General features: G+C 41.0%; 1 protein-coding gene and 1 pseudogene across 1 annotated transcript in view; both read left to right on the forward strand.

Annotated features, from left to right (window-relative positions):
• Positions 1-25,739, forward strand: part of MCPH1 (microcephalin 1) — a 1,506,891-nt gene that overhangs the window by 719,508 nt on the left and 761,644 nt on the right. The window lies entirely within an intron of this gene.
• On the forward strand, positions 18,131-19,521 carry LOC147707387 (N-chimaerin pseudogene; annotated as a pseudogene).

Consider the following 25,739-nt stretch of genomic DNA (forward strand, 5'->3'; position numbering starts at 1 on the left):
TACATACATTTTGCCACATGGGCATTTGATGGCATAGATTACATTTTTTGCATCACAAGTGCTATTGTGTTTAAAATTGATTATAGAGCCTTTCAAAGGATGTGGCAGCTTCTTACCTTTTATGACGTTGTTACAATGTGTACAGTTCCCACATATTTGTATTCCTTTGAAGTGTGTCTGACTTGTTTTTTGGCTTTTTTTGTTAGCAGGTCTTTTAAATTTTTCGATTGTTGAAAAGTGAAGCTGGTTTTTTGGTTTCTGATGCGTTCTAGATCTGGCTCATTCTCAATTAAATGCCAATGTTTTTTTATGATGTTCTTGATTTTGTTGGCCTCAGTGGAATGTTTCAAAATGCATATATTTCAACTTTTCTCTTTTTTTTATCCTTGGATTTAACAAGGTTGATCTTTCAATTTTTTCAACTTTTTGAATTGATTCCTTCACCAACTTTTCCGGGTATCATCTTTCATGAATCGTTTAGCAAAAATTTCAATAGTTTGTTGTGTTGATAATACTTCTGTGTTGGTAATACGTTTTAATCTTAGGAATTGTGAGAACGGTAAATGGTTTTTTCAATGACTGACGATGAACACTGTGGAAATGTAAACCGCTATTGCAATCCGTAGGTTTTTGATACACTTTGGTCTTCAGAGTGTTATCCTTTAATTCAATCTCAACATCCAGATATGCTATGCTTTGATGGTTGATATTGTATGTGAACTTGATGTGTTGATGACATTGGTTTAACCTTTCTAGGTGATTTTTTTCTCCATTCCAAATTATGAAAATATTGTCTATGTAACGTTTGTATGAAATAAGATGTTCAATACATGTGTGTTCTTGGAGGATATTTTCATGTTCAAACATGGACATAAACATATTCGCATAGGTCGGTGTCCCTGCAAATCCCATCGATGTCCCGCTACACTGCTCATAAAACCATTTGTCCCATTTGAAATAACTGTGGTACAACGCAAAATGCATTAGTTCTAGCAATAAAATCTTATTTGCTCCGGTACATTCATTGTTCAATAAGAACCATTCTATGGCTTCAAGTCCCTCATTGTGGGGAATCAACGTATAGAGTGAGGTTACATCTGTGGTGCATAGAAGCCATGTTGACATTTCTTGTTGTGATAGTGATTCCAAGTGGTTTAGGAATGCTGTAGTATCTTTTATATACGACTTCCAATTCTGGACCATCGGCTGCAAGAAGTGGTCTAGGTACCGACCCAGTGCCTCCGAGATGGATCCACATGCTGACACAATTGGTCTGAAAGGTGGCGATGTGAGACTTTTATGTACCTTCGGTAACATATAAAATTGTGGCCGTCTTGGGTATTGTGTGTCTAGGTATTGATGGGTTTTCTTGTTGATCCACCCCATTTCAATAGCATTATTCAAAATTTGTCTCAGAATTTTCAGGAATTCCATCGTTGGATCTTGATCTAGTTTCATATAAATGTCTTGATTTTGTAAATGTGACAAGACGTTATTGTAGTAGAAATCCCAATCCATGGCGACTAACGCGCCACACTTATTCGCTTTTTGGAAAACAAGATCCTGATTGTAAGCCATATTCTCTAAAATGTTCCACTCTTTTTTTTTGTAAAATTGGAATTCTTGGGTTTACCAAATTTGATTTTGTTGACATCAGATTTAACCAATCATTCCAAAATATCAAGGCTTTTATGAGAAGAAGGGGCACAGAAGGTGCTCTTTTGTTTGAATTCAACCAACTCTGAACTTTCCTCATTCTCATCTGGCAAGGGTAAAGTGCTGAGTGTCAAAGTGCGAAGGAATTTAAAGATGGCTATTTCTGTCTCTGGAATATTACTGCTGTACGTAGGGCAAAATGACATGCCTTTGTTCAAAACATCTATTTTTTCTTTGGTCAAACTTGTCTTGGAAATGTTGATGATTAAGTCACTTTGCTCGCGCTTCTCAATGTTGTTTTCGCTTTCTCTGCTTCCGTTTCTCTTACCCCTCTGGGTTTTTCTGTACTTGGAGCATTGTTTGCTGCCGGGCTTATTGCTAAAAAGCCGACTTTAGTCCCTGTGATCCCTGGGTATTATTCCCTTTTGTGAATGTGCTTGCTCCATCATGAATCGGTCACCTGTTTTTTTAAACTTCCGAATCTGAGACAATACTTTCTTGTGATGAGCTTGTTGCGGTGTTTTGTTGCCACTGGCGTTGACTATAGACTTCCGCCCAGGTATAAACTTCCTCGAGTTTATAATCTAGAGTGTCTCTCCGATATTTCTTGATTTTCCTGTCATGAATTTCTTTCTCATATTTTTCAAGTTTCTTGTTAATGCCATCTAGTGTGTCTTGCAGATTATCTTGTTTACTTAATTCTTCTTTGATGTTGGTTAATTCCTGTTCCAAGTCCTTTAACGTTTTGGATAATCCCTCCACTATTAAAAGAATCAGGTCAAGAGAACATTTATTGAGTATTTGATACCATTTTTCTATTGCTTCTGCATAGCATGGGTTTAATGCTATCCTGAGACCTCTTGGTATCCGTTTATTTGTTGTGGTAGTGTATTAAGGTGGTAGCATGAAGTTGTTGATTGATTTCTTTTCGACTCACATTTTCTATTTGTCTGAGGAGTTGTGGGACCGAATTGATCTGTGGACTGAAACTTTTGGCTTCCTGAAATAAATCATAAATTCCTGTGGCGTCTTCAGACGAAAAAACTAAGGTTTCCGCTATGTTTGTGGTGCTCTGAGCGATTTCTTAAAAATTCATTTTGAGGTGCTATGGAGTCTAATTGACTTAGACTAATTGTAAATTATATCACCGGTGCTCCATGCACACAACAATTTCCTTGAGTTACACCGTTTCTTCTCTGTTTTATTTAGTGATGCACCATCCGTTGCACTGAGTCACAGTGTTATTCTGTGAATTCATGTGCCGTGACCACTGCACTACACCTGTGGAAGTAGTGTCAGCATGTGTTTATATCTACTAGGACGAACTTCTGACCCGTACTGGTCTGAATGTCCCGTGGAACGTAAAATGTGTGAGGTATTGTTGTCTACAGTCTTATGGTGCTAAGCTGAGCTGCTGCCGGACTCGGGATAAAGGTAGGTTAAATATAGGGGGTTTACCCAAAAGAGTCACTAGGGACCTGGGTGTCAAGTAGCATACAAAAAGAGGGGTCCCAGTGAACCGTTATAAACTCATCACCTTTAATCACAATAGCATAAAATACATATACTCATCAGAGCGCATTGCTAATCAATCACAATGAGCTAAATCCACAATATATTAGAAAACAATAATGGCAAAACACTCATCATACTGTCCAATGGGAAGAAATGAAAGAGTGACGTGATAAAAGAAAGAAAATGTGCAAATAAATAGTTAATGTGACCACAAGTTATTTCACGATTGACATATAAAAATAAATTGGCTTCAGAGCCCTGAGCCAAGAGGGAATGAATACTTTCAAAATGTTCATCAAGAATCATGTGTATGACGCTGATATTTAATATCCGAAATAGGGGTGGCGTCAAACTGATGTATAAGGAAGTAGCCGTCGACGTTTCGACCCCAGAACTACAACTGTAGGCGTGGTTGACACCTTACACCGGGGTCTTCATCAGGACAAAAACGTGAAACCAAAGGGTACACTATGTCTTCTATAAAGATAAATTAAATCAAGTATTAGTACTCTCATAGTCAGATAATGTGAGCGTAAATGCACACAACAAAAGTCATCATGATCCCAAAAAGAATTTGACCATGCTGGGTGGAATATCTAATTGCCACAGGTTGATTGATCAAAGCTTCAGTGCAATAAATCACGTAGCTTCCTTGTCATATGGATGATTTCAAAGTCGTCAATTTTCTGAAAAAAATGAAGTCTCAATCAGAACAAATCATTACTAATTCTCTTTTTCAAAAATGGAAGGACTTCATAAATGTCAAGAATATTTGTAAAAGATTTCTGTAAAAAACCAGCACAGGACACTTGAGGGACCAAAACTATACCAAACTAGTACAACATACTACCAAATCACATGTCACTCAACAAAGGTGGTACATATTTCTGGGCAAAAACGCATGCACAAATCCAAGAGTTGAATCGGATCCAGGACATGTATCACACCAGGATCTCAAATAGTGGTAACATAACATTTCACGGTTTTGGCACTTTAAAACACTCTATCGCGAAGGTCGTATTAGCCACTGATTTGTACACAGGCTACCAACCACGCTAAAAATAATCATGAGTCATTCAACCAATCTACCTTCATTGAGGGTATTGTCCGCCGCGTCTAACAGTAAGCCAACGCTCCCGGGGTGAGTCACTGGAGTAGACGCGATAGAGGATTACCGCTACAGATATAGAAAAGGACTCGTTCCTTACGCGAGTGTAAAACCACTTCCGGGGCAGATCCCGGAATGATACTCTGGCGATGTCAACGGACAGAGGACTGAATCTCGATTCTAGTTGTCGTAAGGATTATCCTCCCTAGCCCAAAAATAAGACGCGCAGTATCCCTCTCTAAAGCGGAAGCATATTTGGAATTATTTAAAGCGGGGGGGATTTGTTGATACACCATAAATATTTTCTAAACAATTTTAGAGGCGGAGATTGGAGAGTAAAAAAGGTGACATATTAATGACATATTAATAAATAAAACATAGCAAAAATATATAAAAAGTAATTCGAAACACAGATGATACCTTCAATAGTTCAGTCGAGATACTGATAAAATGAAAAACAGCCAGGGGTCATATCAAGAATCAAATATATAAATATAATATCAGCCACACACCTCTCACACAGGAGGGTGAAGCAGCTTACATCATTACATACAATAGGGTACCCTGTGGGTCTTATCAAATACCATACGTGATGCACCTCTCAGCACAGGAGGGTGAAGGTCAGTCATTCACAAATCGAGTAAATTGGAACCAGCCAGGGGTCACCTAAAGGATGAATTATTTAGATCAGCCACACACCTCTCCCACAGGAGGGTGAAGCAGCTTTCATCATTATGTACAACGGGGTACCTTATAGATCTTAACAGATATCAAATGCGACACACGTCTCAGCACAGGAGGGTGAAGGCCAGTCATTCAGAAATCAGCGCCCAAACCTAGCCAATTGTGCATAGCTGCTATCAGCCTCATTTAACCCATTGCGGATAGTGTCCAGAATTGTCATCCATTTGGATTCCCTGAGTGTGAGGATGTGTGCAATGTCGCCACCTCTTGGGCCTAGGACTATTTTTCTAGAACAAGCCATTCTAGGGTATCGGGAGTATGGTGCAGTGCTCTACCAAAGGAGCCCCCCGTACATTACACCTGAATCTGCTGCCATGTTGTAGGATTCGAGCCTTTATTCTTTGTTGGGTCTGGTCAACATACACTAGATCGCACGGACATTTAATTGCATAGATTACGTTTACCGTGTTACAGTTGGTATGTGATCTTAGTGTAAAGGAACAGCCTTTATATAAGAATGCTTTTGTCTGAATCGTTGTTGGACATGCCGCACATGCCCCACATTTGGTGTGGCCCTTAATCGGTGGAAGATTCCACAAAGAATGAATTTTTGGATTGGAAGGTATAGTTAAGAAAGATTGAACTACCTCATCCTTGATATTGCGCGCCCTCTTGAAAGAATGCAGAGGGAGGGCCTTCTGTTCAATGTCATCCGCCACTAAACCCCAATGCTTATTTATGATTTTTTTGTTGTCATTGCTCCGGGTTGAGAACGTGGTCACACATATAAGGCGTTCTTGAGATACGTCTTGTTTAGTTTCCGGGGTCAGCAATACATCATGTGGATTGTACCATGCCCTCTTACGAGCACGCTTCACCAGACGTACCGGGTACCCCCGTTCCAAAAGGCGGTTCGTCAGTTCTTGTGATTCTGTCATATAATTCTCTTTGTCTGAACAATTGCGGCAAATCCGTAAAAACTGGCCAACAGGTAGGTTATCTCTTAGGCCTCTCGGATGATGGCTACTATATTCCAAAAGAGAATTGCTTTCTGATGGTTTCCGAAAGAGTGTAGTTTGTAAAAGTTTTGATTCTTTATCAACATAAATAGTAATGTCTAAGAATGGAATTTTTTCACTACTCGATTCCATGGTGAATTGAATATCTGTGCTGTTGCCATTGAGCCAAGTGTGGAAAAGTGTCAGGTCCGGTTGTGTGCCATTCCAGATGCACAGCACATCGTCTATATACCTGACCCACAGTTCCATCTGGTTTCCAAATGGGTGGATGTCATTGAAGATAAATTTATTCTCGAAGTCGTCCATGAATAACACTGCCAGATTGGGGGCAAAAGTGGCCCCCATCGCAACACCTTTAGTTTGAAAGAAGAACTCGTTTTGGAACATACATTTTTTTTTCATCATTGCGAGTTCCAGTAACTCCAGAATAAAGTTGGTTGGCACTGGAACTGGAGCTGTTCTGGTGTCTAGAACCTTCTCCATCACAGCAATCGCCTCTAATTGAGGAATACTAGTATAAAGTGACACAATGTCACATGTTACTAGTCTTTGTGTACTGGGGTCGAAAGGTCTTTGGTCAATCAAGTTAATTACTTGAGTGGTGTCACGGAGATAAACCCTGTTCTGGCTCGCCAGGGGTTTCAAGAAAAAAATCAATGTATTGACAGAGAGGTTCCAGCATTGAGCCACACCCGGACACAATCGGGCGTCTGGGTGGGTTTTGTAGACCTTTGTGCACCTTGGGTAGGGTGTAAATGGTCGCAAGGCGTGGGTGGCTTTGATTGAGAAATTTGAACTCCTGCTCAGAAAGAAAACCTTCATCCAAACCCTTCTGTGTTACTTGTAAGATAGCTACAGCCAACTCTCTCGAGGGATCATTACTCATTTTCTTGTAACTGATGCCATCTCCTAATTGCCTGCAGATTTCTTCTTTCTAGGTGTTGACATCCTGAATCACTATCGCCCCGCCCTTATCGGCGGGCTTGATAACTACTTCAGTGTTGTTCTTTAAGCCCTGCAGAACTAATTTCTCCCCTCTGCTTAGATTGAATCGGGTATATTTTGGTCAAGACAGGAGGTCCTCCACATCCCGGGTGACCACATCCTCAAAAGCAAGAATTTTATTGCTCATGGAGTAGGATGGTGGGAAAAAGGTTGATGGTTCTCTTAGCCCAGTTACCGAAGGTCTCTGTTGTGTGGTCGAATGTTTAAAAAAATCTTTTAAACAAACTTTTCTGAAGAACCTGTATAGTTCAGTTTTTAATTGGAATTTGTTTGGACTCGGGATGAAAGCGTGAGCCCAAACTGTGAGTCATATGCTGTGAAGTCATGTGCTCTGGCCTCTGTGCCACATCTGTCCAAGTAGTGTCAGCATGTAGTTATACGTACTCGGAGGACCTTTTTGCGATCATTGTAACTTGTGTATGGTGCTTAGGGGGTATTATACAGGGAGTACGAAGGTAAATTTGCACGTATCAAATCAATTTGGTATATGTAAAGTGCAAACTACTCACTCCTACGGGTCTGATGCACTGGGGGTGTAGGCTGAGCTGCTGACTGTCTCGGGGTAAATCCGCCAAACTACTGACCCCTACCGGTCTGAAAGCGCGGGTACGGAAATTAAGTGAGGTATTGCGTGGAGTGTCATACTGCTAAATTGAGCTGCTGCTGGACTCTGGGATGAAACCGTGAGCCCAAACTTTTTGTCCTATGCTATGAAGTCATGTGCTCTGGGGGCTGTGCCACACCTGTCCAACTTGTATATGGTGCTTATGTGGTGTACAGCGAGCGCGAAGGTAAATCAATACGGTATTTGTAAAGCGCAAACTACTCACCCCTATAGGTGAGTAGAGCTGGTGATCAAAGCGAGAGCTCTGAGCTGCAAAGTCAGATGGTCTGGCCGCTGCACCACAGCTGTGTGGAGAATACATTTTGGCGAGGGCCCAGGAGTTGCCGTTACCTGTCCCTAAAATAGCGGGCCTAAGTTGTCAGTTATAGGGTGGCTCTAAAAAGAGCCCTTGTGTTTATTAGTTAGAGCTATATATAAGTGCAGATGCACAGCTTCAAGTTATTCAGAAAAACTTTTTCCCTGACCTGTGAAGTGTACTCCATCACTTCTCTAGATATCAGCCATATCAAACGTATGTTGTTTTTGTAGATGGACCCCATTCTATGGGCTCTGAGTAATGCCGACACAGCTTTGTTGACATTCTTCCTAGATTTTTCAATCTGAGGACAAAATGTTTTTGACTATTTGCACTTCTGTCTTTGGTATATATTGGAATATACAAAGACAGTTTGAGGCAAAAGTAACATCAATTGTCCAAAGGTGTCCTTCATAAGCATTTCCAAACCTACCCCAGTCAATGTGCCTAGGTCATTTCCACCACGATGCACAATCATGAGGTCAGGGTGTGGAAGATGCAAAGAGGTTTTAACCAAAGGCAACAATTGGTGCCACTATGTGCAAACCATTTATTGTCCACATTTTGTAAACCTAGGTCTAAGTCAATGCGTCTCTGTTGTGCACACATCTTGCACCAGAAAACGTAGCTATGTACTACGATCCACACTAGCGTTTTGAAGGTATGGGTGGAGTTATGGAAAGATGTCTGTAGCTGATGCAGTTCCTTCGTAGATTAAGAGATATGTTTGAAGATGGAGAAAAATCTTTTTTTTCCACAGTAAACGATAATTGATTGGAAGATTAGAAGTGTTGGGTACTAAAATCTAGGGTGCATACTAGTTGCGTGAAAAAGCATGTTTGTCATTGGTTAATAAAGAGCAGTCTAAACGTGGAGTACATACGATAGGATAAAATGTGCTCAGCTCAACCACACGTTCTACTTGCATTTGGAAAGTACTTTTGTTACTTAAAACAATGGTGAACTTTTAACCCGTAGGTGCTGTTAAATGTTTGAGAATGCGCTGGGCAAAAAATATGAACTTTTAACCTGTAGGTGTCGTAGAATGTTCCAGAAAGTGTGGTGATAAAATAGGTTGAACTTCTGACCTGTATGTGGCGCGGAATATTAAGTAGCTTTTCATCTGGAAAATTCAAAAATAACAAATGAAAATAAGTTTTGGGATCTTGTGAAGGAATAAAGTGTTCTGATTTGTTCTTTACATGTATTTATATGTGGAGCGACGGAGAAATTCTGCCATTACTGGTTCCATTATGGGTGAAAGCGGTGCATTATATGTAGTGTGTGACAAAGCAAGAATTGCCTGCATGTGTGACAATTGCAATCTGCATACCAACTACAAAGGTGAGGTAGAAATGAACAAGGTGTGTTATATGTTCTGTAGAAGTGAGTAATTATTGTGGTGTTTCATATTGGTTATAACATATGCATAAAGTTTGACCTGTTGTTATATGAGTACTTTATATATGTTTACAAATTTTTCACAAAAAAGAAGTGTAGTTTGTTATCTTTAAAGGACTGTATGGTTTTGGAAATGAGGTACAGCGTTAATTTGGGTTTGCTAATGTACTCATGCGAGATAAACAAAATGCCCCACGTTTGTAAATTATACTTTTGGTGGAAATTGGGAGGGGGGTAGGAGATGTATGTGTTAAGTTAAAAGTGATAAAAATCAAACCCGGAAATGTTGTGTGGACAGGTTGTGGTCTCATTTTTGACACTGAGAGGTATATTTGAATATAAGTCGAGGTAGGTTGTTATACTGTAAGGCCATCTACAGTGTTTGGAGATTACATGGAGAGGAGATGGAGATAGTAAAAGTGATACATTCCTTTTATATGTACGCATAGTTTGGATCATTTGATTATAGGTTGATTTTTAATATGAGCATGGTTTCTGGTTTGCATTGGGAATAGTTAATAGTTTTAGTAGCTTCTGACTACTGAGTAATAAAAAGGTAGATATACTAAAATATATGGTAGTAAACATATTAATGATTGTCTTTTCTTATGAAATAGAAGTGGTTGGGGAGTGTTTGTTTAGAAGAGATGTTTTATAAATATGTGAGAGATAAAAAAGATATGAAAATGTTCGGTATATTTTCTGTATGACTTTCTTGACATTAGTAAACTACATGTGATTATAAGTGATAGTAACAGAAGCAGCGTATTGAAAGTATAGTGGATATTGCTTTCAATTTAAAACAGAAGTTATTCATTGTGATTTTGAAGAAAATCAAAGTCTTGGATAAAATAATGAAAGTGTTGAAAGAGAAAAGTAGAAGAAAAAGACTTGTGAACAGAAGCAACTATTGCAAATTCTTTAGTGGGCATTGGAAACATACTTCTACTAGTGAGCCTTTTTTTTAATGAGGAAAGTTACTCCCAGGGAAATAGTTTACCATTTGCAGTTGATACTCGAGGTCGTTGCTACGAAGTTCAGGATGGTTGTCCCCTTCCAAAAGATGAAATGGTTGGTAAAAGTGCAGAAGAGTTAATAGCTGAAGAAGTGCAAAGGAAACATACACAAGCTCCTATGTATAAGTGGGGTTTTAGCAGTGTTTGTAGTATTCAACAGGAATCTATTGATATAATGCAAAATTTGCTACGAGAATATACACAGAAAAGAATTAAACAGAAGATTACGTTGTTACAAGAACTAGATCCATGTAATGTAAGAAAATATACAGAGAAGCATGGACATTCTTGGCTTGTCTTTCAAGAAAAGTGTGCAAAAGTGTTTTTCATCACTTGAGGATATTAGCAAGTCACCATTCAGAAATGCGGAAGTTTGTAAGGAAACTGTACTATGTAAAAAGTCCTGCATGATGTTTAGGTGAACTGAATAGATGTCTTTTACATGGTTCTTTATCAGATTTTTTTTAAAAGTGTGATGATATTTTGGTTCAGAAGAGCAGTCCATAGAAAGTGAAGGTTTGACAATTACAGGTGATGGAAGAGATGGGAAAGTGATTAGCACTGATCAGTTTGAAGAAGAAATTGGAAAGTTTAATATTGTGTGCTCTGAAATACCAAACTATGTTTGTGTTTGCTGTCGATGTACTCATTATAAAACTCAAACTAGAAATGTAGATTTGTATTTGAAAAGTGAAAAGGAGAACAACGGTAAGTGGGAAATATTTGCAACTTACTTGTTGGTGGAAGGTCGATTTGAGTTAGGTAGTGATCAATGTATATGTAAATATTGTTACCACAAATTAGAAGACAAAATGCCTGCTAGAGCGGTACATAATAACTTAGAATTAGTAGCTATACCGGTGGAACTTGCAGAACTGAATAAATATGAGTCGGTTCTAATTCAATCTATTTATCCTTTTCAAACTATAATTCGGATGGAGCCTAAAACAGGTAAAGTGCCACCAACAGAGTTGCAAAGAGGGCTGGTGTCAGAGGTAGTACCTGTAATTTCCAGATTCCGTGGGGGCGGACAGCTAGAGCCTTGACGAAGATATTTACCCAACTCCCAAACACCCCTAGCCCCGGAAAAACTCCGAACCCAGGAATGAGGGGGAAAGGGGAAGTGGATAAACAAGAGAGACTGCCACACACAGGTGTCTTCAACTTCTCTTCGCCTTTTTCTAGCTGGAAGTGTGTACCTGAAACATTTAACACAGGATTATTAAGTTCTCAACGAAACACCGACTAGTCTCTAGTACTACTCCATACCTACTATCTCTTTACCTGGACTTGTGTGGAATGCGCCCCGCTCTGATATAGAATGCAGATGTAAGATTGAAGCAAACTGTCTTTAGTGAAACTGGAAGCCATATGTGGAACTTCTATGCTGGGATGTTGAGGTTTAGGTGATGGTAGATACAAGTATTCTATATATGCATACATAAGGATACTCCTATATACTTGAAGCTTGAAGTCCTTCACTGCAACCAGGATATCGCTGAACTGAAGAAACTACACAGGAGACAGACTCTCACTGGGAATTATCCTGAAAATCTTTACAGCTATTTGCCAGTTCAATGTCTTAACGTAAAATGCTTGTACTCCGCTTTTACTTTAAAGTTCAATCCAGAGCGATTAGGAGAAAGAAAGATAGGCTTACCACATGCCCAGGACTGTCTCGGAAATGCGGAACCTAGGAATGACAGCTCACCAGGAAAGGCCGTAACTTGACGTGCTTCTTGAACAACTGCTCTGCTAGGGGAATACCTGACAAGCGAATAATTAACTGTAGACTAGAATGTCAGGCCACTGGTTTACCAAAGGGGAAGACTGACTAAACTGTCCTCAAAAACTGAACTTGGAACTAGATTTGGAGAGGTTCTGAAGAGCGCTCTGGAACACGTCTAACTGCCGAAATAGTTCAGTTGAAGTGCGCCGCGAATTTACCGCGAGCGCACGAAATGGCGGACAGAACAAAAACTAGAGCGCTAACCCACTTCAAAGTGATGGCACGCAGGGGAATACTTCACGATCTCCTGCTTGAACCAAAAACATGCCAGTCTCTGTCTCCATGTCCAAATGGAGGATGGCAGATTTGAAACCTGCCGAACCTTAGAAAGGGGTACTGAGGAAGAAAACGGACCAGCAACCGATTGGGACCTGACAGCTGGAAGGAAGAGTGGTGTACTTACCTTTAGATTTTATGAAAAATATTGAAACTATTGCTGGAGAGAAAGAGGAAAATTAGGTAGTAGTCGTTCTAGTAAATGGTGTACCAACAAAGAGTCGGAAAATATGGCAAGAATTTGTAGATGTTAATAAAGTTGAAAAGGCTACCATATATCTCATAGAGAACAATATTTATCACAAAAATGTAAATGTGGATGAACATGTTATAAGTTTAGAAGATGAATCTGAAATTTCAAGTGGTCAAATAGACAAAGTGGACAAGTCAAGGACTGAAGAGATTTATGAACATTACACAATATGTCCTTTGCATTCAAAAGAAGTAATAAGAAGCATCACTGAGTTATTTCAAATGAAAAATGCGCAGGGAACTCCAATGAGTGTATGGGAGAAAAGCTTGGAAGCTCGTTGTTTCCACAGCTATTTCCTAATGGAGAAGGTGGACGATATGATGAGCGACCTGTACGGATTCCTGCTTCAGAATATCGGTCACAAGATTATATTGTGAAGATCCTAGATTGCGACAGTGCATTCCATACATATTACACCTTTTGTTTGAAAGTGATCTGTCTTCTCCGTCGTATGCAGTGAATCACATACTTAAAACTGGAGTTCATCAATCACTTCTTTCTGAAGAGGAGAAAGTTCAAGAAACAGAGGAAAATTTAGAAGCACAGTTAATCAATTTGATGTAATGTCAACTTGGAACAAATGAGTATTGGTATCGTCGTCATGGAGAACTCAAGTGTATGTTACCGAACTTAGGTACACCAACATGGTTTGTCACACTTAGCAGTGCATAGTATGCATGTGAAAATTTGTTTGAGTTTCTAAGAGAAGCTAATTCCAATATAAAAAATGTTGAAATAAAGACTCCTGGTGAACTGTGTTCATTGGATCCTGCATATGTGTGCAGCTATTTTAATCATAGGTTTTAAGCTATGATTTCTTTTATCTGCAATAAAAAGAATCCACCTTTTGGAGAAGTTACAGATTTCTTTTGGAGAGAGGAGTATCAAGCAAGAGGTGCACCTCATATACATATGCTACGATGGATCAAGGATGCACCTACATATGGAAATGAAACAGTATTGTCTTTCATCGAACAGTATGTGACATGTGAGATTCCAAGAGAAGAAGTAGATAGAAGCTTGGGACAGCAAGTTTTACGTTTCCAAAGCCCTCATTGAGAAAAGTACTGCAGAAGAAAAAACAAGTCTAAAGAAAAATTTTACACCAAATGTCGGTTTGGTTTTACACGTCCAGTCATTTGTAATACCTATGACTTAAAAAGAGCAGAAGTGTCAAAAATGTGGAATGCAAACATGGACATCCAGTATGCTGCAGATAACTCAATTGCTGTTGCATGTTATGTTACATTATACATAACAAAATCTGAAAAAACAGAGATGAAACAAATGTGGGATAGCAAAAGAAAGTGTACAGCTTTACTTTGAAAATGCTTTGCCATAGAGAAATTGGATCCTATGAATGTTCAGATCTTTGTGCTCTTCAAGTTTATATTCACAGTCATGAGGAATCATTTGGATAAGTTTAGGTCTTGTCTGCAAATGAAATAGAGTGTTGAAATCATTTGAAGAAATTGAACAATCAGCAGCAAATGAACCAGACAGTACAGACATTCTTAAAACAATATGTTGGAGACATACTATCTGAAAAAGAGTCGACATCTGGAACAACAATGTGTGTATGAAGTATTTCAATATTACAGCTTCAAAAGAAATGTTAAACAGAATTTAAAAGAAAGGAAAATGTGCAGTAGTTTGATGTCATGGTTGTTTAGTAAAACATGCAAAGGGTAATCTTATACACCACAGGAATCTCAGTTGTGAAACTCCAGATAAGCGAGAATTTTACTGGAAAATGAAAATTGCTATGCATGAAGTTGAAATTGCCATGCAACAAGCACATGCGGAGAATATTACATTGGAAAACTTAGAAGAACAAGTAAATGTTGAACAGAAAAAAATATATTTACAAGTGAGAGAATGGATAGAACATGGTTTGTTGAATGAGAAAAAGAATGTGTGTGTTCATCTTTTAAACCACTTCTGATGTACATCAGTGGTCAAGCTAGGGCAGGTACAAGTTTTTTAATTAAAGTTTTGACCAGTTATCTTCAAAAAACGACTGGTTCACATTTATGATCAGATTATAGAGGTAAGACAGAATGCGCATTATGCTGCACGTTTTTTGCTTGTAAAAGACTTGTATGTTCATAGAAAACAGTTTCCGTTCTGTTTAGCATATGCAATAACTATTCATAAATCTCAAGGTTTAATTGTAGATAATGCTTTGGTAAATGTAGGAAGAACTGTGTTTAAAGAGGGAATGGTATATGTTGCATTATCTTGAGTTAGAACGTTGTCTGGTTTGTATTTAATTGATTTTGATGAGAACAAGGTTAGTGCTGATGTTAATTGTGTAAGAGAATATAATCGTTTGAGAAGGCTTTATGCTCCAAGTTATGCTCCAAGTTTAGGTGAATATCCTATTTATGAGAAATGCGTTGTGTATTCAAAACTGAAACATGTTAAAGAATGAACTATGGTTGAAACTATGGTTGAAAAGCAGAATGAAAATCAAGAGAAAAGGAAAGATGTAAAGAAGCAGAAAATACAAACAAGTGATGATATTGTCAGATACCAATTAGAAAATGCTTCTGGTGTCAACTGCTATGGTAATGTTATTCTAAACGTTATATTTTATCTTGAAGATGTTTATGGTGAAATGATGGAAAGTCAGGAAAAAAGATTATGTTCAGCACTTTATACTTTATTTCAAGAATTGAGAACCGATAGAAGTAAGATCCATTCTGCTTCTGGTATTCGCCAACGGATACATGTACTGGATCTTTAACTTTCAGCCCTAATATACAAGATACACAATAATTTCTGATAGTTATGCTTGGAGTAATAGAAGATGAAGGAATTCAGATTGAGAGTTTATTTGGACTCAGTTACAAATGGGAACATAAATGTGAACAGTGTTCATTAACTTCAAGCACTATAGCTAACAGAGAACGATTTCTATATTTAACAATACCTGACTGCAAATCTGTACTATTTTCCAAATTAGTAAAAGAAGATGATCACGAGATGATCTGTTCTCGACGTAAATCATCAATACTATCTACATTATGCCTACAAAGATATGGAAAATATTTGATTATAATGCTGCAACGCTGTAGACCAAATGGAAGAAAAGTGGAAACCAAATTTTTAAATTTTGTTGCTAGTCAAGTATCTATTTCTGAAAGATCTTTTGCAACAGTTGCTATTGTTTTTCATGCTGGAAGTACTACTACAAGTGGAAATTATACAGTTTATTTAAAGTGTAATAATGGTTGGAGTCACTGCAACGATACACATCTGGAAATGAAACTGAGATTGCCTTATGAATTACCCAACTCATACTTGATATTTCTGAAACAAAGATTTTAGATACACCATTCGGCCTAGTGGGAAGGTGTACGGATACTTTAACCCCTTCCAGGCTCATGACGAGCTGGGCTCGTCATGGTGTAGCCTCCTCGCACGCTCATGACGAGCCCAGCTCGTCATGGAGCAATGGTTTTTTAAAATCTCAGCATAGAAGGAGAATTCAACTAGCGCGGATGTGGTTAAGGAATTCATACTGGATGCTTTCAAAGAGAAATTTTTGATACATTATTTGTCATATTGGGAAAGTTTGAAGAGAAACTACAAAGTAAAGGTAAGATTTGAAGATTGGAAATAGTATTGGATGTGTCATTTGTGTTGATTTTGTATTACATTTGCGAGAATTAGGGATTTTTTTTAACAATCTAGTTGATTGTTTTTTTCCCTGCTGTTTATGATGAAACTACTCTCATATCAATGTTAATAGTGAAGATAAGTAGTAGCCGATGACAGCAAACAAAGTAGACTTTTTTTTACTGAATGTTAAATTATTTTGTATTATTTAAAAACTCGCTGTAATTTGTGAATTATATTACATTACATAGCAGTTTTGCAGTTTATTTTATGTAGTTGAAAAGTTAGAAAAATCAGTACTAATGAGAAATAGCACAATAGTAGTTCGATATTTAAAAAACTTTTGAAATTCACTGAAAAAACCATAGGTTTTACAGACGTTATAGTTAGAAATTAGCATTTAAAAAACCTTAGAAATTCATTGAAAAACTATAGGTTTCAGAGACTTATAGTTAGTTGGACATTTGACTCGTATAAAACCAGAGAAATTCGCCTGTTCTAGTTAGTTGAGCTAACTATAACTCACGCGCCCGCAATGCACTGCTGATGACGTCACATATTACATCACTCATGACCAGGTCAGTGACATCACTTATGACATCATCCACATGAATGTCTGACGTACCTCCTCACGCTCTAATATAACCTTTGATATACGCACTCTAAAATACATACTACCATTTTCGAAACCATAGACACACCAATAGCAGATACTAGATACCCATCCACTGATTCCTATCTATATATTGTGAGTCAGACATACACTGATACAGTCACTCATACATGCTGTCACTCATCATTACATCAGTGTTATAGCCACTCATACACCTAAACATACATTCACACATTGCTACTGATCCATAGAGTTACTCACACACCTACTCAGTCATGCCAAAAATCAATCACACACCCATGTACTCACCTATGCAGATATATACACACCACCTGACTTATTTATACACACACCACTTCCCTTATTTATATAGACACTATCACATAGTTACTCTCTTATACAATCACTAATACAAGTACACATTCATGTGTGTAGACGCTTGTTCATTCCCTCTCTCTCCCGTATAGTCAATTATACACCCCAACACTCACATATACTGTCTAAAAACATATATAGTTTCTCACATATATACAACTGAGACATCAGTTCACTAATCAACACAAATGTACACACAGTCACCTACCCATACAGCCCTTCTGAGATACACTTTTGAATTTATACAACCAGTGAATCAGCCATTCACACATGTATGCACAGTCAAACACCCCCCACCCACCCATATAGACACTCAGACACCCATACAGATACTCATACAATCAATCAAGAACCCATATAGACACTGATGTAGCTAGTCACCAACCCATGCACCTGCTTACACACCAATTGAGAGACTAATAGAGACATTCACACAGTTTAGTCACTAACCCATGCATTCAGTAACATACGTTCAATGAGTGACTTATGAGACAGTCATGCATCTACTAAATAATCCATTCAAGCATTTGACGCTGTTGTCATGAAAACGAAGCAGTAGCAGCGACGCTGCAGGATGTGAGGCGGGTCATGTGCTATGGCAAGATGGCTGCCCGGAGTCCGGAGGATGCTGTCTCAGCACATGTGCAAGCCTCAGCCTGAGAGTGATTGCCTGACCCCGGCCACCATGACGGCACCGCTCCAGGCGCTTACCGTATCCCGAGTCTGCCCCTGCCGCTGCCGCCATGAGGACCGGCTTTCCGTGGCACAGCTGAGCGTGCTGTGCTTACAGTCACGAGCATGCCTTTGTGTGATGACTTGCCCCTAACTTTGTGTTGGTGCAGCATTTCTTGCGGAGACCGCTTTTTGCGCTTGGCAGCTGGTCTTCACGCGCTGAACCCAAAGCCTTACCATGGCACTGACTATGTTTGATAATGATGAATACAGACCGCCGGTATGGAAATCGTACTTATACCAGTTGCAACAGGAAGCACCTCATGCTCGGCGGATCACCTGCACTTGTGAGGTCGAAAACAGACCAAAATATTACGGAAGAGAATTTTATGGGATGATTTCAAGAGAGGAAATAGACCAATTATTAAATGTGGCAGAAGGAAGTTACATCATTCGTGAAAGCCAGCGTCTACCAGGAACCTGCACTTTGGCCTTAAGGTTTGGAAATCAGACCAGGAACTTCCGACTCTACTACGATGGCAAGCACTTTGTTGGGGAGAAACAGTTTGAATCTATTCATGATCTAGTGACTGACGGATTGATCACACTCTATATTGAGACCAAAGCTTCTGAATATATCGCCAAGATGACAATAAATCCAATTTATGAACACATAGGCCATACAACCTTAAACCGAGAGCCAGCACACAAAAAACACACACCAGTGTTGAAAGATGCACACAACGGCAAAGAAGGTCCCGGAGAGGAAGGGGTCGCGGAGAAAAGGCTGACGTCCCTGGTAACAAGAGCGACGCTGAAGGAAAACGAACACATCCACAAATATGAAAAGGTCCACAATTGTAAGGTGCACACATTCCGAGGACCCCACTGGTGCGATTACTGTGCTAAATTCATGTGGGGCTTGATTGCTCAGGGAGTGAAATGTGCAGACTGCGGTTTGAACATTCACAAACAGTGTTCCAAGATGGTGCCTAACGACTGCAAGCCTGCAAGCCTGACCTGAAGCACGTAAAGAAAGTATATAACTGTGATCTCACAGCCTACAGTCATGAATATGTGCATCAGAGAGATTGAATCTAGAGGCTTCCAGTCTGAAGGTCTCCACAGAGTTTCAGGATTTAGTGATCTTATCGAAGATGTCAAAACGGCTTTTGACAGAGATGGAGAAAAGCTGACATTTCAATGAATGTTTATGAAGATATCAATATTATAACAGGTGCTCTTAAGCTGTACTTCAGGGATTGCCAATTCCCCTCATTACGTATGACACCTACCCCAAATTTATAGAATCTGCAAAGACCATTGATCCTGACGAACAATTAGAAACTTTACACGAAGCACTGAAGTTACTACCGCCAGCACACTGTGAATCTCTACGATACCTTATGGCCCATCTAAAAAGGGTCATTCTTCATGAAAAGGATAATCTCATGAATGCAGAAAACCTTGGAATTGTGTTTGGGCCCACTCTAATGCGAGCTCCAGAACAGGATGCAATGGCGTCCCTGAATGACATTCGCTACTAGAGACTTGTTGTGGAAATTATGATCAAAAATTAAGATATTTTATTTTGATTTCTTTTTTATTTAACTGCAGTATTCTACGAATGAAGGGATGTTTTATAGAAATTCATTTGGCTCCACCAGGTAAATTCCTAATTTTTTTAAAGTATTTCATGTATACAGAGAAAATATGGAGACACTTTATATTGTTTAACCCCTTGCGTGCTCTTGACGGAACCGTTTCAGGGATGTTATGGTTAGTTGGACATTTCACTCGTACAAAACCAGAGAAATTCGGACTTTATAGTAATTTGAGCTAACTATAACTCGCGCCCCGCAATGCCCTGCTGATGATGTCACATATTACATAATTTATGACATGGTCAGTGACATCACTGATTACATCATCCACGTGAGAATCTGATGCACCTCCTCACACCTAATATAACCTTTGTTACACCCACTCTAAAATACAGACTATCATTTTTTAAACCATAGACACACCAATACCAGTTTCTACATACCCACTCACTGATTCTTAGGTCTACCCACTCATTCACCCAAACAATCACTCATACAAGCAGTCACTCATCAATACAGTACTATCCGTTGCATTCATACACCTATACAGACACTCACACACTGCCACTCGTCCATAGAGTTACTCACACACCTAGTCAGTCATGCAAAGAATAAATCACAGTCCCATTTACTCACCTATACAGTTATATGAACAACACCTCACTTATTCATACAGATACTAACACATACTTACTTTCTTATACAATCACTGATACACGCACACACTAATCCATACAGCCACTCTCACAGTCGCTCACTCTCACATATAGTCATTTATATACTCCCATTCACATATGTAGTTACTCACACATGTACCACTGTGTCACGATGTGCCCCGACATAGTAAAATAGAAAGGGAAGGAGAGGAGGAAGCTGACACTTTGCCCCCCTTCCTTACAGCCTGCAGTCACAGCTGATCCTGACGTCAGCGTGACCGAGGCATCTCAAACAGGGCCGACTGCTCACGTGACCAGGACTCTGCTGCAGGCAGGAGATGGAAGCGGCGCCAGCCTTTTAGGAAGGACCCCGGAAGAATACAGGACTCAGTCAACGAGTCAGGAGGAAGATGCGGACAAGCCAGAAGGAGGAGGACAAAAAGAAAAGGCAGTGTTGCTCTGGAACAGAAAGTGACCGGCGCTGGAGAGACAGAGGCCTGGTGCCCAACCACATTCCCGGAGGAGCATGGCTCTCTCAGGAGCGTGGCCGGGTCCATAATTGGGTGAAATCTGCGCAAAGAAACGAGCAAACTTAGAGTGGGGCTCATTGGGAGGAAGGGTTGAGGTGGGGAATCACAAGAGACCCTAATAAAGAAAAATAAGGGAGTGACTGCACTGGTGACGGTTGAGTGACAAGAAGAGTAGTTAAATCCTCACATCCCTCTACCACACTAACTAATACAAATAGGTTAAATCACTTAGAAGAAGTAAAGACAAAGTCTTACCTGGGTCCTGTTTCCTTCCGAGGGACAATCGGTGGGGATCCGGAATTATATTGCAGGGAAGTGAAGAACCTGAAAAAGGAAAAGAGATAAAGAAGACTGTAAAACTGGGACGAACAGACTGTATTAGAAGAGGAAAAAAAACACGATAATTTAAGTAAACAGAGAAAATAAAAGGAAAGATAAAACGAAGAAAAACACGCTTATCTCTTCAATTATAAACTCAATTAGGAACGCTGGCTTAAGTGTCATACACTGAGACATCCATTCACTCACCAACACACCCATACACACACTCACCCACCCATAACACCTTTCAAAGATGCACTCTTGAACCCATACACCCAGTGAATCACTTACTCACACATCAATGCCCAGTCACCTCCCCACACAGACACTCAGGCACTGATAGAGATACTCAGACAACCAATCAATAGCCCATATAGACACTCATGTAGCTATTCACCAACCCATGCAGCCGCTTACACACCAACTGACAGACTGATACAGACATTCACACAGTTTACTCACTAGCCCATGCATTCAGGAAGACACGTTTAATCACTCATTTATACAGTCAGTCACGTACCTACTAAATCATCCATTCAGAAACTTAGACACCCATTCATTCTTCAATACACCACGGTGTGTGTGTATATATATATATATATATATATATATATATTACCTACTGGCTATCGCCAGTAGGTATATATAGTTAGGATTAATTCCCTATGGGATTTCTGAAAATTCTATGTCTAATAACTTTGGCGTTTGTGGACGGAATCGGCTGAAATTTTCAGGAAAATGGCACATTTTGTTTCTGAGCAGCCCCTGAAAATTTGGTGGGGTTTCGTCAAGGGGGGGGCTGAGAAAAAAGGGGGGTCCCAAAACGCGTTTTTTGCATTGTTTTCCATAGGGCGGTTGGACTCACTTTTAGCTCGAACGGCTGAATGGATTTGCACGAAACTTGGCAAAATTGTAGGGACTGTTAGCCCGATGTGCCTTTGCTAGGTCTCAATATATGTGCTTCAGTGGATTTTGAGAAATTAACGTTTAAATCAAGATATATATCTGTAACAGCGCTCCGGGCAGCGATCCGGTCCGCTTACTTTTCGCGTTTCGGAACTTTGCGTGCAGAAAGCTGATTGGCTCTCCGGTGTCTGTCAACATTCTAAACAGTCCGGAGCGGCCGCCATCTTGTCTCTCGGTAGGATCGAGAGAGAAGAAGAGGTGAAAAACGAAAGGGGAATTTAATGAAAGGGGGCAAGGTATCCCCCTCTTGACCCCCTAGGAATGTTGTTGGGGTTATTAAAGGGTCCCGTGGGGAAAAGAAAAAAAAAATGATTTTTCACGGTAGAAGCGCTTCACGGGCCGCGAACTGGGCTGCAAACTGGTAGCGAAACGGGAATTCGCCATTTTGTGCTTCGTTTTAATTGTTTAGAGATAAAAAATTATCGCCGCACATCGGCCACAATGCATGAGTATCGTTGAAAAGTCAGCGATATTCATGCATTATCCAGCAAATGCTCTTAGCCGTGTTATCCACCTTCCATTGGATAACATGGTTAAAAACTGCTCTGTGCGTGAGCTTTTTTTTTTTTTTTTTTTTTTTTTTGCTGCGTGACGTTTGTTAACGTTCGATTCGATGGAAATCAGGAAGTGTTGACCACCATTTTGTCACTGCGAGTAAATATTTTGTTATAAATGAATCCTTATTGAAAAACATTGTCTGCGCCATCTTGCCTTTTTGTCCAATGCCACAATTTTGTCGTGCACGGCAGCCATTTTAGATGCCTTGACCAGGCCCACTCTCTGCACGCCGCCGATCCTCAGCATGGCTTCCCACCCTCGCAAGCATCTCCCCCACGCACTGGTCATCCCCGCTCTGTCTCTCATGCATGGGCCATATACTTCCCCCCATCTGCGCTGCTCTTCTCTGAGAATCACACCCTGTGCCCTCCCGACACCTCTCTTTCACCCTATTCACTACCGCACCCTCTGACACTCCTCTTCCTCTGTGTCCGATTGTCCAGGCCGGACCTAGGCTATCACCTACCCCTGCGGATGTAGTTTATGGCCCCAGCTGTAGAGAATTCAGACATGCCAACCCTCCCGATTCAGGCGTGTGACTACTGATTTCAGTGCTAGTCTCCCGCCTCCCGATTTCTGCAAGCAAAAACTCGGGGGCATATTACGAACAACTAGCGATAATTTTTGTCTCTTATTTGTTTAGAGACAAAAATTATCGCCGCACATCGGTGATTTTTATCGCAGATAAACCTTGCTATTATCGCAGAAAAGTCAGCGATATTCATGTATTATCGAGCAAATGCTCTTAGCCATGTTATCCACCTCCCATTGGATAACATGGCTAAGAACTGCTCAGGGCAGGTGTTAGATTTTGGAGATATTCGCGCTTAGCGCGAATATCTCCAAAAGTTGGTAATAGGAGATAGCGATGTTAGGGACTGTTTCCAGTCGCTAACATCTTGGCACGCCCGCTTTGCATGTCATTAGTGATAAGTATCACTGACATGCAAAGCGGGGCCCAAGATGGTCGCTATCTCCTTTTAGCTGTCACTAACTGGTGTTAGCGACAGCTTGGTAATAGGGAGATATTTTTATCTCCGCTTTCTTGGCTTTTAAAGCCAAAAAAGCGGAGATAAACCCCCTTGATAATATGCCCCACGATTCCTTGGGGGTTTCAGCTGACAGGGCTTGGTATTGTGTTACATGGTAATTTTTCCAGGAAACGTCAGAGGGTCGATGCAGGGGTTCTAGAAGAGGTGATAAACCATTTAAGCCTCATGAACAAGCGCATGGTCTTTTAAAGATTTGTGAAGTACTCGGGCGGCGGTGTGTGTGTGCCCTCTTTCAGGAGCGGGCGGGGGGGCACTGCCAGCAACTTGCCAGGTCAGGTAGTGTTCAACACGTGCATCACCCTTTCTCTGCCTGCTATTGCGCTCCATGCTTCGGAAAGGTAAGAAAAAGAACGTGCATTTGAGTTTGAAATGTCCGATCCTGCAGCAGCACACTTCCAAAGCCCACACATGACAATAACCCGATTCAAGGCCCCATTCACCCGTTTTTAAAAAAATAGATAACACTCCAACAAAGTAAGATTATAAAACTTTATTAACTATTAACTATAACGAACGGAACAAAAACTAAAAACATTTAAACATTTTTCAACACAAAAAGCAACAATGGTTAGAAGCTGTCTTTTGTGCGAATAGTCCCAAGGCAGCACAACGTGCAGAGTTCTGGACGGCACCCAGGTGATGTCGCCTGGGTGCCGCACTGGTTTTGGGATCCTACAATGCAGCACAGAAAAACAGCGTGGGGCGTCCCGGGTGGTGCGGGGGGAGGCCTCGTCAGTAGCGGTCTGTTGTGCGAATAGTCCCAAGGCAGCAGAACGCGTTGAGATGTTGATGGGACTGTGTCCAGTGTCACATGGCTGACACAACATGTACGACAGGCACCCAGGTGATGTCCAGTAAACTGCCGCACTGGTTTTGGTATCCTACAATGCTGCTCCGAAAATTGGCGTGCGGCGGCCCGGGGGTGGGGGAGGCGGCGTGAACGGGCCTCCCCAGGTGGCGGCCATCTAGCTGAGTTGCGCTCGCTTTTGCGGCTACAGCGTCTCGCTCACCATGTTGTTGAGTTGCTTCCACTCTTGCAGTGCAGCGATAGGCGGCTGCCACATGGCTCTTAAAATGGCGGACGGCTCCTCGGTTTTGGGCCTGGTCCACTGAAATGGCCCTGGGACACCTTGGAACTCGGACGCTTGCCTGCTAGGGCTTGGGCTCCATTCTCGAAAAGCGTCCCCTCAGCCGTGAAGATTCTACAAAAGTTTTGGGGGCCCACGACTCCCGCAGGCTTCCGGTGGGGAGCGGCTGCCATGATTGCTCGCGGAATGACCACGACGGAGCCACGAGATGGTGGTGCTCTCATGCTGACGCCAGCTTCAGTCTGAATGATCCAGAAACAAGGTGGGGCTTTCATCGTTTGGGAAAAAAAAATGTTCTAAACCAATGAAAAGTGTTATTTTTAGGTCATATGACCAAGCCTTCCATCTTTAGGAAACCAAAAGTAAAATGAACCAATGAAAAGTTTTATAAACAAGTCACATGACCTGTTATGCGGCATAGGGCTACAAAAAGCGTAGAAAATCCGTTGGCACGTGAGGCGGCGTCAGTAGCGGACCGATGTGCGAATAGGCCGAAGGCAGCACAACGCGCCGAGATCCGGATGGCACCGAGGTGGTGTCCAGCAAATTGCCGCACTGGTGTGGCCATCCTACAATGCTGCGCCGAAAGACGGCGTGTCCAGCTGAGTTGCGGTCACTGTTGCGGTACAGTGACTCGAACGCGCCGAGATCCGGATGGCACCGAGGTGGTGTCCAGCAAATTGCCGCACTGGTGTGGCCATCCTACAATGCTGCGCCGAAAGACGGCGTGTCCAGCTGAATTGCGGTCACTGTTGCGGTACAGTGACTCGAACGCGCCGAGATCCGGATGGCACCGAGGTGGTGTCCAGCAAATTGCCGCACTGGTGTGGCCATCCTACAATGCTGCGCCGAAAGACGGCGTGTCCAGCTGAGTTGCGGTCACTGTTGCGGTACAGTGAGTCGAACGCGCCGAGATCTGGATGGCCCCGATGTTGTGTCCAGCAAGTTGCCGCACTGGTGTGGCCATCCTACAATGCTGCGCCGAAAGTCGGCGTGGGGTGCCCCGTTGGCTTATGAGGTGATGTCAGTAGTGGACCG

Source organism: Lissotriton vulgaris, chromosome 6 (assembly GCF_964263255.1).
Source record: "Lissotriton vulgaris chromosome 6, aLisVul1.2, whole genome shotgun sequence".
Classification (NCBI taxonomy): domain Eukaryota; kingdom Metazoa; phylum Chordata; class Amphibia; order Caudata; family Salamandridae; genus Lissotriton; species Lissotriton vulgaris.